The sequence below is a fragment of the Giraffa tippelskirchi genome, chromosome 4 (assembly GCF_054371585.1).
Source record: "Giraffa tippelskirchi isolate mGirTip1 chromosome 4, T2T-mGirTip1v1.2.pri, whole genome shotgun sequence".
Classification (NCBI taxonomy): Eukaryota; Metazoa; Chordata; class Mammalia; order Artiodactyla; family Giraffidae; genus Giraffa; species Giraffa tippelskirchi.
The window spans coordinates 81713303-81723675 of NC_137278.1; the positions used below are offsets into that span (position 1 = coordinate 81713303).

The 10373-nt window shown below is 41.0% G+C and overlaps 2 long non-coding RNA genes across 2 annotated transcripts; one reads left to right on the forward strand and one right to left on the reverse strand.

Annotated features, from left to right (window-relative positions):
• Positions 1–472: 472 nt before the first annotated feature.
• Positions 473–4348, reverse strand: LOC145547214 (uncharacterized). The gene is made up of 2 exons (XR_014083644.1): positions 3811–4348; positions 473–2373 (listed from the first exon to the last, which is right to left on the reverse strand). It is a non-coding gene; the product is annotated as an uncharacterized LOC145547214 (long non-coding RNA).
• Positions 4349–4392: 44 nt separating this feature from the next.
• Positions 4393–5689, forward strand: LOC145547215 (uncharacterized). The gene is made up of 2 exons (XR_014083645.1): positions 4393–4537; positions 5057–5689. It is a non-coding gene; the product is annotated as an uncharacterized LOC145547215 (long non-coding RNA).
• Positions 5690–10373: the final 4684 nt, after the last annotated feature.

The following is a 10373-nucleotide window of genomic DNA, read 5'->3' on the forward strand; positions in this document are numbered from 1 at the left end:
AAAACATTATTCATTTAACTTATCAGATTTTTTTCAAAAAAATTTTTTACACATGCAGGCAATCTCAGTCATTATTGCTCTGTCTTGGCCAGAAGTAGAAACTCCTAAACTGTTTTAGAAAGTAGTCGTAATCTATACTTTTAATCACATTGTACAGGCATTGTTATTGTTCTACATCCTCATGAACTCTTGATATTTTCAGACTTTCTAATTGTGTTAAGGATTAAATCAGTTCACATAAGGGATTTAATGTGGTTCTTCTTACAAAGAATGTAAAATTTAAAAGAGAAGGGACAATGTTTAATGTAAAGGAATGAATCTCTCTAATCATGAAATTTCAGGCAGTAAGGGTACTGGGTGGGGGTGGGTTATGCCAGCACCAGGGAAATTTTGTCCTATACTGTTTACCATTAGAGTATTTCTATTTGTTTATTTAAGGTAAGCAAAATTGTTAACTCATTAAAATTAATAGTTCTGTGACACAGTGGTAACATTTAATGCCTACTATAAATCATAGAAAATCATTGAATTCTGTAAACAAAGAGAACCTTACAGATTCTTGATAAAAATGTCCTACTTAGAGTCCAGAGGAAGACATAAAGATTAAGTGTACACACACACACACGCACACACACACACACACACACACGGGTTGTGCTGGGTCAGAGGAACGTCATCAGCTGGCCACTTCAGTCACTTTGTAAGCGCTCCTCCCTCTCCGGAGACTGTGTGGCCACTGTAAAAAGCAGTTATAATTGTTTCCTTGAAAATGACCATATTCTCCAGAGAAACTCTGAAGGAAGAAATCTAGTTATCTTGAAGTGATTGAATTCTCTTGGTAACAGAGTCTTTTATTTCATTTTAAGAAAGGTTGTTTGGTATTATTCATAATGGACTGCTCATCCTCCCCTCTCCCACCACCGTTTGGAGGGAGAAGCAGTGGAATTCTTCAATTCTTGCTCTGCACCTGGACCTCATCAAATTCTGCAAACACCCAACACTGTGTAGAAACATTTGGTTTAAAAAAAAAGAAACGGCCAAAGCTTTGATAGTAAGCACACTCATTGAACTATAAAAAAAATGTCTATAATCTTCATTTTATTTCGTTTTTAGTATTTCTCCATCCATAGTCTCCATTCTGAAATAACATTTGTTTTGTGGTTGCTGACGAATGTGATGAAACAGTCCAAAATCTGCATTCCACAGTTCTTTACAACAGACCAAAATAGCATTCTTGTTCACGCTAGGATACCCCAGTGTTGGCATACATTCTGGCCAACTAGCAGAGGGTGAACAGAAAGTATTTAATTCCTTGGTGCTAGAATATTCTCTTGGTAGTAACAAAATTACTTCCTCCAAGGAAGAAACAAAGCTGCTTTATGCTACTTGTCTCCTTGGTCTAACTCAGGGGGTACAAGAAGTGGGAGACAAGGGTGATCACAGGCATTCATTTCTGGAAATTAAATGTTCTTACTTCCTGATAAATGTGAGCTCTAGGAGTTCACCGATGAAAATTAAGAAAATGTTTTCCAGTAAAGAACTGTATTTTGGAGGCTGTAAGACTCAAACTGCCAACAAGTCTTCCACATAATAAGCCCTATTTTGAAGTTTCTCAGATTTTTTAAGAACGGTAAACTATGTCCTTTGTGTACTCCTCAAGAAACTCTTGCAGCAGAAAGCAGTAGGTCAGAGTTGGCTGGCAGTAGTGGAGTTCTGTCTCCCACTCACTACTGATTAGGCAGGAGGAGCCAGGGAGGGGGCCCAGGGGATAGTTGAAGCAACCATTCATTCCTATTCTGGATCCTCCCAAATCCAAAATCAAGAAAGATCTTAAAAATGAATCCTCTAATCATGGCATTTCCTTTCTTCATGAGAATCCAGCACATTCCAAACTTAACTGCAGAGTCCTTTATTAGAATGAAACCACTCATTCTAAAATCTACAAGAAACATTCTTGTCAAATGGATCTGGGAGCTTAAATATTACTTATGTCTCACAGCTGCTGGAAGGAATAGCTCTCAGTGTATCCTTCCCTTCTTCCTACGTTCAGTCACCAACAACCTTGCCTTAGCACTGTCCTGTGCTCATTTCCATCTTGATCTGCTTTCCTCGGGCCCCATCATCTCTTGTGTGAATATAGGTCCCGGATGGGTTCCCCTACTTCCGGTCTCTCTTTACTCCCAGCAGTGTTGCCAGATTGACCTTTCAGACCTGCAAACAGCACTGGATTCCTTCTGTGCACAGGGATTTCTTCCTTTGTCTTACAGCTTGGCTTTGTAGGGAGCACTGACGGCTGTGCAGACTGAGCCCCAAATCTCCATCCGTCCACATCACAGGAGCTGCTCTTCATCTATCTCTTTTGTCTTCTGCAGCCTGGATGAAAGATTTCATCGAAAAGGGAGCATGTTCCTTGAACAAACAAGCAAACCAAAACACTCTACAAACCCCTGACCTTAAGATAAAACCCCAATTCATTTTCGTGGCATTAGAAAGCCCTCCATGGAGAGTCCTTACCTTTCCAGGATCCTCAACTCCTCTCATTTCTCCCCATAACCTCAGCTCTAAGCCCTCATCAAAGGCATAGCCTCTGACATGTCACGGTTCCCATGCCTATCTTTCTGAACTCATCTCTCCCATAAAGGACTTGTACACAATCTTGAAGACATGGCTCATTTGTTACTTCCTCATTGACTCTTCCTCAGTTTCCCCAGATAATTATTCCCATCTCATGCTCCCACAGTATTATGATCCTTTTGTCATCATCATCATCTACATTTTCACAGTCATTTTATTTTTCTTTCTGGAACCATGTCCCACTGACCTCAGCACCGAGAAAAGCTTTCTTGGCAGATAGGCATTCTCCAGGTAATTAATGCTCTCATGCTGTATAAAACCAAATATTTCCACCACCAATTTTATTAACGCCTGCATATGAAACCTAAATTCAGCCCTTAAAAGCAAATAACCAAACAAAAAACAATCTGCTACAATATACTAGAGAAAGAAAAGAACTTTGAAGAGTGGGGGAAATGTGGGGTAATTGAACTAAGCTAAGAATCATAGCTGATTAACTGAGTTCTGAGTTTTGCAAAGATCTGCTATTTGTGCATATGTGGAAACTCCTGGAACTTGTAGGCACCAGGGTGAGCTGGTTTTGGAGGATGAGACTAACACTTTCCCCTTCATTTTATGTACAGTTGAGTCTCACTGTGTGTGTGCTCAGTCGCTCAGTTGTTTCCGACTCTTTAAGAACCCCTGAACTATAGCTCACTAGGCATCTCTGTCCGTGGAATTTTCCAGGCAAGAATACTGGAGTGGGTTGCTATTTCCTCCTCCAGGGGATTTTTCTGACCCAGGGATCGAACCCTTGTCTCCTGCATTGCAGGCAGATTCTTTACTACTGAGCCTCTAGGGAAGCCCCCAACTAATTCAGGCTAAAGTGTGAGATAAATGAATTAATTAAATCTGTATCATAAGATGCTTTCAAAGTCACTGCTTTTTTAACACATTAGACTTAGTTTAATAAAAGCACAGGATCATTTCAATGTACACATTCATCATACACAGTAAATTGTTGATTACTTAAGTTTAGTGTTTGTATCATCAAGTCCATTACAAACATTATTTTTCAAATATAAGTCAAAGGGAAACCTCATGACACTTGGTCAGATGATCACAATTCTGCAATAGGTTCAGATGAATTATTATCATTTCAACATCATGTCACTCATCAGCAATTATGCATTAATGCATTGTATTCCCAAGACTGGAATGAAGAGCTAGGCTAGGGAGGGGCCATTCTGTACTCACTGCATGTTTCCAAATTATTTTCATGGTGAATTTAGCCAGTTTTCCATGGCTCACAAAACTCCAGGCTGGCTTGAGTTTCCTGCTTCCTTCTTTGGCAAGACTACACCAAGCCTTTTCAAGAGATGTGTTCTTACTTAGAGGAAAGGAAATATCAGATCCAAGCCATTTTACATGCACAAACGCCAAGCACCAAACAAAGCAGCTCAGCCCTTCAAAGACTTGATATCGTAACTGCAGCAACTTGAGTAAAAGCTCAGTTCTGGAATGGCCAAGTTAAATAAGGCAGAATCAGGGCTAAATTGAACTCCATGTCTAGTCTTTGTAAATCTGCATGAAGAAGTTGTGAACCAAAGAAAATAAATTAGAAGTGTGTAATACTGGTTCATGTCCAGTGGATCTGTGTGTTTTGGTGTTGCTGTGAGAACTGTCTCTTCTCAGTGCACGTTGAGTTTGATTGTGGAGGTGAAACCAAGGAAATGTTGGATTCCAGAAGACAGCACTTCAGGAGATTGAACACTTGGAATCCTTGCCTCTCAATAAGGAGGAGGGAACAGATTTCATAGATTCCTTGAGAGTCATTGTGACATCAGAGTGGCTCTAAGAAAGGAAACACAAGAGATCCACTACTCCATCTATTACTGGATGTTCATCTTAGGCAAAGGAACTGTAAAGAATCTGATGTGTCATAGATCTGACATATTTGTGGGATTTCTGGCCCCAAGTAGAGGTAAAGAACCCGCCTGCCAATCAGGAGACACAGATTTGGTCACTGAGTTGGGAAGATCCCCTGGAGAAGGAAATGGTAACCCACTCCAGTATTCTTGCCTGGAAAACCCCATGGAAAGAGGAACCTGATGGGCTACAATCCTTGGTGTTGCAAAGAGTCAGACACAACTGAGCAACTGAGCATGCACATAGAGGGAAGTTATTAAGGTATAGAAAGTGGGAAGGTTTTATTAGCATAGACTTTGATTTTCTAGCAATTGTAGTTGGTTGGGTCTTTACAATAAGTGCCGTTTGACCATAGCTGAGGACTGCTCATTGCACACCGTCACTGGGCATCACACACATATATAACATAATGTGAGAAGTGTCTCCTAGAGTCGTGCAGTGCAGAATCCCTGCTCCACAGTAGCGTATGACCCAGCCTCTTTGGCTGCAGTTGGAATCACTGGACCAGGAATGAATGAATGCTTGGCCATGCTGAGCCAATCAGAGCAAACAAATTTTTTATTTTTTTTTTTAGGAATCTGGAATTTGAATTGAGACATTTTCAACAAATTTGTTTCCTTATATGAAGACAAGTAGACTTTCACTCAGTCGTGTCAGTCGTGTCCAATTCTTTCAAGATCCCATGGACTGTAGCCCGCCAGTGTCCTCTGTCCAAGAGATTTCCCAGGCAAGAATACTGAAGTGGGCTGCCATTTTCTTCTTCAGGGGATCTTCCTGACCCAGGGACCAAACCTGTGTCTCCTGATTGGCAGGCGAGTTCTTTACCACTGAGCCACCAGAGAAGCCTGGGCAAGTAAATTTTAACCTTCTGGAATAGGGTGTGTATATGTGTTGAGTGGTGCTTGGGAAGGAACAAGCTTCTATCTGAGGTTGCATATTCTGAAGAGAGCAAAGAATGGAGACAATAATTAGAAAGAAGTAGCAGCAAGAGATAGAGATGGGCCTCTGAAGTTTCCTGACATCTTCTCTGCTCCTGGCAGCAGACCTTTCTTGAGGCTCACCTACATTTCTGTTCTTGGGCTCCATGAGATATCTATATCCTTAAAACAAAGAGTGATACCAAAACTCACTTAAATTGGTGGTGGTTACCATAACCTAAAAGTCCCAATAAACATACTAAATAAAATAGTAACATGATAAAATCAAACCTTGTTTCTAGAAGAATCTGCACTTCTTTATAATCAATGCTAGGCTCAGCAAGAACTCTATGTAGTTCACCAAATCAAGCTTCATATTTTCAAGCCCTCCTTAAGGACCTCTAAGAGCAGCCAGATTAACTGTAGAATCTGGCTTGATAGTTAATATTTCTTTCTGTGGTGAAGTTCTTTAAATTCAGCCTGTGTGCCACTAGATGCAGTTTCAACCTGTGTTTCAGCCTCCTTCTTACTGGTTCTCATCTAAGTGGATTTGGAGAATAAATGACAACCAACCATTCTTGGAATAATAATATTAAGAGCTAGACATAGAAATAGGCAGTCATCTCAAGCTAACTTGATTCAACCCTCTAATTTGACAAATGAGGAGTATGAGACCACAGAGGCTTATGTGATTTGCCCAAGGTCACGTGTGGAATTGTGGCAGAGCAGGGACTGGCACCCAGATTACAAGCTTTCATCAGAGACAAATGCTGAAGGGAAAGGCAGTCAATTTTCTGGTCATTAATTTTAACTTCCCAGTTATATGGTCTGGATAGTTCCTAACTCTGGGACGCTTTCAATATGCAAAATTCCTTGGCAAATAATTGAATGATTTCTCCATTTAATTACTGACTCAAGAGTACATAGCTAAGTCATAGGGCTTTTAAGATCATCTTGACGATTTTATACTTGCTAGGAAAAAAAATCTTCTGTTGCCGAGATACCAGTCAAATTTCAGAAATGTATGTGCTACATGAAGTTAAGGTTGTTTTAAAATAGAAGAAGAGGAAAAGAAAGAAGGAAAAAGCATTCATACTTAACTATGTGTTAATGGTGTGCTTGTGAGTCATAATGAAGTCAATTTTCAGCATGAGTTATGAGTGTGAATGGTTCTTATTATTGCTATTAAACATGATGTAGGTTTCAGGTAAAGTACAGAAACACAAATATGAGGTCATCTAATCCTGCTAAGTCTATAATGCTTCTCTAACATTGCATTATTCAGATAAAATGTTAAATTCTAGTAGTTAAATATATTATTCTTTTTTTAAAGAAATGAATGGAGTATTTTGCACTTTTGAATAATTAAAATCCCCTTTGTTTCAAATCAATATGAATTATTACATTGAAGACCTTTTTAATCTAAGGAAAAGAAGAAAAAAGTATTTAACAGCATTCAGAATAGTAGGTGCAGTGTAAAATAAAGAGAAGAGACAGAATTACTGTCATGATCTATATGTGTGTGTGTGTGTCAAGCTGGGTCTTCCGTGCATGGTACCTACCATAAAACAAGTGCTTGAGCTAGCAGATCATGGCTCTAATTCAGTAGTAAAAGGTGGAATTTCTAGCATGAAGAGAAATGAAAAGGAAAATATTCCAAGTAAGACCTAGCATGGTAGAAGAGAGAGAGAGAGAAGAAGAAATAAAGAAACAAAGAAGGAAAATAGGACAGAGGAGAAGGAGGAAAGAAAGGAAGGAAGGTAGGTAGGTAAAGGAGGGTGAACAACAGACCAAAATTAAAAAAAAAAAAAGAACCTTACTTTTGCCACTCTGCTAAGAATTTACTGTGTGATCTCTAGCTACCCACTTCCCTTCTCTGGCGCCCTTCAGGAAAGTTGAGTAAGAAAACCTGAAATCTCTACCAGTTCTGCAATTCTATGATTCTGTAATGTATATCCTGAAAACAAAAAAAGATCAGTGTTTAAGAAAAGCCATCTGATAAAAAGAAGGCACTATCCCAAAATACAGTTGGAGTATTGTCCATGACATAGTAAACCATCTACCAGAATTACATGTATTACACTCAATGGACTTCAGTCTTTAACCAGACTCCTGGTCAATTTGACCCTTACTTTCAAAATGGATAATAGGAAATGAATACAAGTCAAAACCTGAAGCTTTCCCTTGAGTTGTTTTTTTTTATGAGAAACTCGTGGCAAAGAAATCCTCAGTGATGTACAGCAGTGGGTGTCCAGAGAGAGTGCACTCAAGCACACTGCTGGATGTGGGGCTCTCCTCTCTTCAGGAGAGTGACCAGCAAGGTCATTGGCGCTTTCACCTGCTCTAGCCAAGATGCTCACTACTTGTGGCTCAGAAAGCAAGCTGAGCTCTCTAGGACCTCCATCCCTTCCATCAGCCCTTCCTTCTGTCTCTCTCTCTCTACTGTCACCCCAAGCCCTCCCCTTCCCTAACTCATAGCTCCATCATCCTCCAGGTCTCAGCTCAGTCATCCTCATCTCTCAGGAGCCTCCTTGGGACATTCAAGCCTGGACTTGCAACCCTTCCTAGATTTGTCTTCTCTGGATCTGGTATACCAGTCACTTTTGACTGCACACACAAGTAATCAAACACAACAAAAAGCACTATTTCTCACCCATCCATTGGCAGGATGGCTGGGGCACTCCGTGCTCCATGTCTCCTGTGGACTGGCAGTGATTTACTGGGACCCATTTCCTTCACGGTCATGCATAAACTCAGAAACTCAAGCCCAACCAAAAAATTCCACTCTAAGCCTCTGCCTATGTCCTATTGGCCAAAACAAGGCACGGGGCCAAGCCCAGAATCAGGACCAGGGAAGTCCATTCCACCTATGACATCAGAGAAAGGATGAATATGTAATACTAATGCTACAGGGAAGTGAAGAACTGGAGCCAACAATTCAAGTGCCCCACCTATATTAATAGCACCTACTACAGTGTATTACCATTATCTGTGTGAAGTCTTCCCTAGACTGAATCTTCTTAAAAGCAGGGACTACATTTTTTTTCATCTTTGGATTGATAATATGGTATATAAAAGGCACCTGAAAACATTTACATGAATGAATAAATGGAAATAGGCAATACTATTCCAGGCTCTCTGGTCCTTCCCAATGCCTCTCCCGTGGGCCCGCTGAATATCCTTACTCTGGTCACCAAACTGCAAAGTTGCAAAGTGAAAGTTGCTCATTTGTGTCTGACTATTTGTGACCCCATGGACTATACAGTCCACAGAATTCTCCAGGTCAGAATACTGGAGTGGGTAGCTGTTCCCTTCTCCGTGGGATCTTCCCAAACCAGGGATCGAACCCAGGTCTCCCACATTGCAGGCGGATTCTTTACCAGCTGAGCCACCAGGGAAGCCCAGGAAAGCAAAATCAGTTCAGATGGGATCTGGTTCCTGCTGGAGTCGAGAGCAAGGGAAAGGGTCTCCCATTTTAAGTCCCTTGACCAACTTTGGTCCATGTCCTTGATGGTCATCGGCATCCTCCCTGGAAAGAGTTCTCATTGTGTCTGACCCAGTTGGGTCCTGATGTCCCACCAGATTGCAGAGTAAAGCAGTGGGTCTCTAGAACACATTTTTTAAAAGTATTTCAGAATATGATCTGCTACTTGGCAATCTGATTTAGAGCAAATGGAGGAAATGGAAACATTTCTAAGCAAATACTTCCCTGATTACTTACACATGCAAATTCATGGACTAAATTTAGAGGTGCAATTAAGCATCTAGTTATTTTGGAGTCCACACTTAGAGGCCAAATCAGATGCCCAAAGGAGGCACAAGGTTGGTTTATTCCTGTGTATTTGCTTGCAGCCTTAACTCTGGGCTCTCACCTGAAAAGAAGGCACTGGCTCATAGGTCTCAGTGAGCCAGGTGTGGGCCTAAAGGAACAAGGTGGCTGAAGGGCATGCCAAGTTTTGTGATTTTTAAAGGAGACAGCTGCTCAGAATGATGTGTCTTTGGGCAGAGAAATGAATGGTGATGCTCTCCTCTTAGAAAACTGGAAATAAGGACAGAATAGGCACCATCCTCAGCACCGCTGTCACTCTTGTAAAGAACAATTCATGTTCCACTAGCCAAAGCCAATATTGGTTTCCCATGTGGCAATTAGCATTTTACATACTTTCGTGATCCTTATGAAACTGTTAATGCCGCACAATTTTGTGCCAAATGTGCTCAGATGCCAGTTTTACACATGCAAAGCAGATGAGTGGTTTGGGAAGTTTGTACTTATTGTTACTTGCAAGCAAACGGCATCACCTCCTCAGCTCCTAGTTACAGTGACCAATGGTTCAACTTTCTTTTTGCCTTGCCTTTAAAAGCATTATTTGCTTAAGAGTTTCTTCACAGAGCATTCACAGAACACCATTTTCATTACAAGAAGGAATTCTTGACTGGGAACTTGTCAGTGATGGTCAGCACATGCCCATCTATGGGCACTGATGACCCACTTTGGCCTGACTTTCTGCATCAACATTCTGGAGAAAGACCTCCTTTGACAGGCACTAAGAGAATGGCCTGTGCTGTCTGCTCTGTTTTCAGCTCTCTACCCCAACCTCTTTGGCACCAGGGACCAGTTTTGGGAAAGACAATTTTCTATAGACTGAGGCGGGCCTGGTTTTGGGGTGATTCAACAGCATTACATTTATTGTGCATTTTATTACTATTATTATTACATCAGCTCCACCTCAGATCATCAGGCATTAGATCCTGGAGGCTGGGGACCCCTGCTCTATCCCACTTCCCCACAGCTTTTCCTGTTGTAAGCTGCCCATGGAGGATAGTTCTATCACCTAGTCTCTGCTAAGTAGGAAAAGAGGTCTTCTGTGCAGAGAGTGTGGAGTTAAGAGAGTGCGGAGCCCCTGTAGTATGCATGGGTGATTGTATAAATACCACTCAGTGAGAAACTACCACATGCCAGATACTGTTATTATA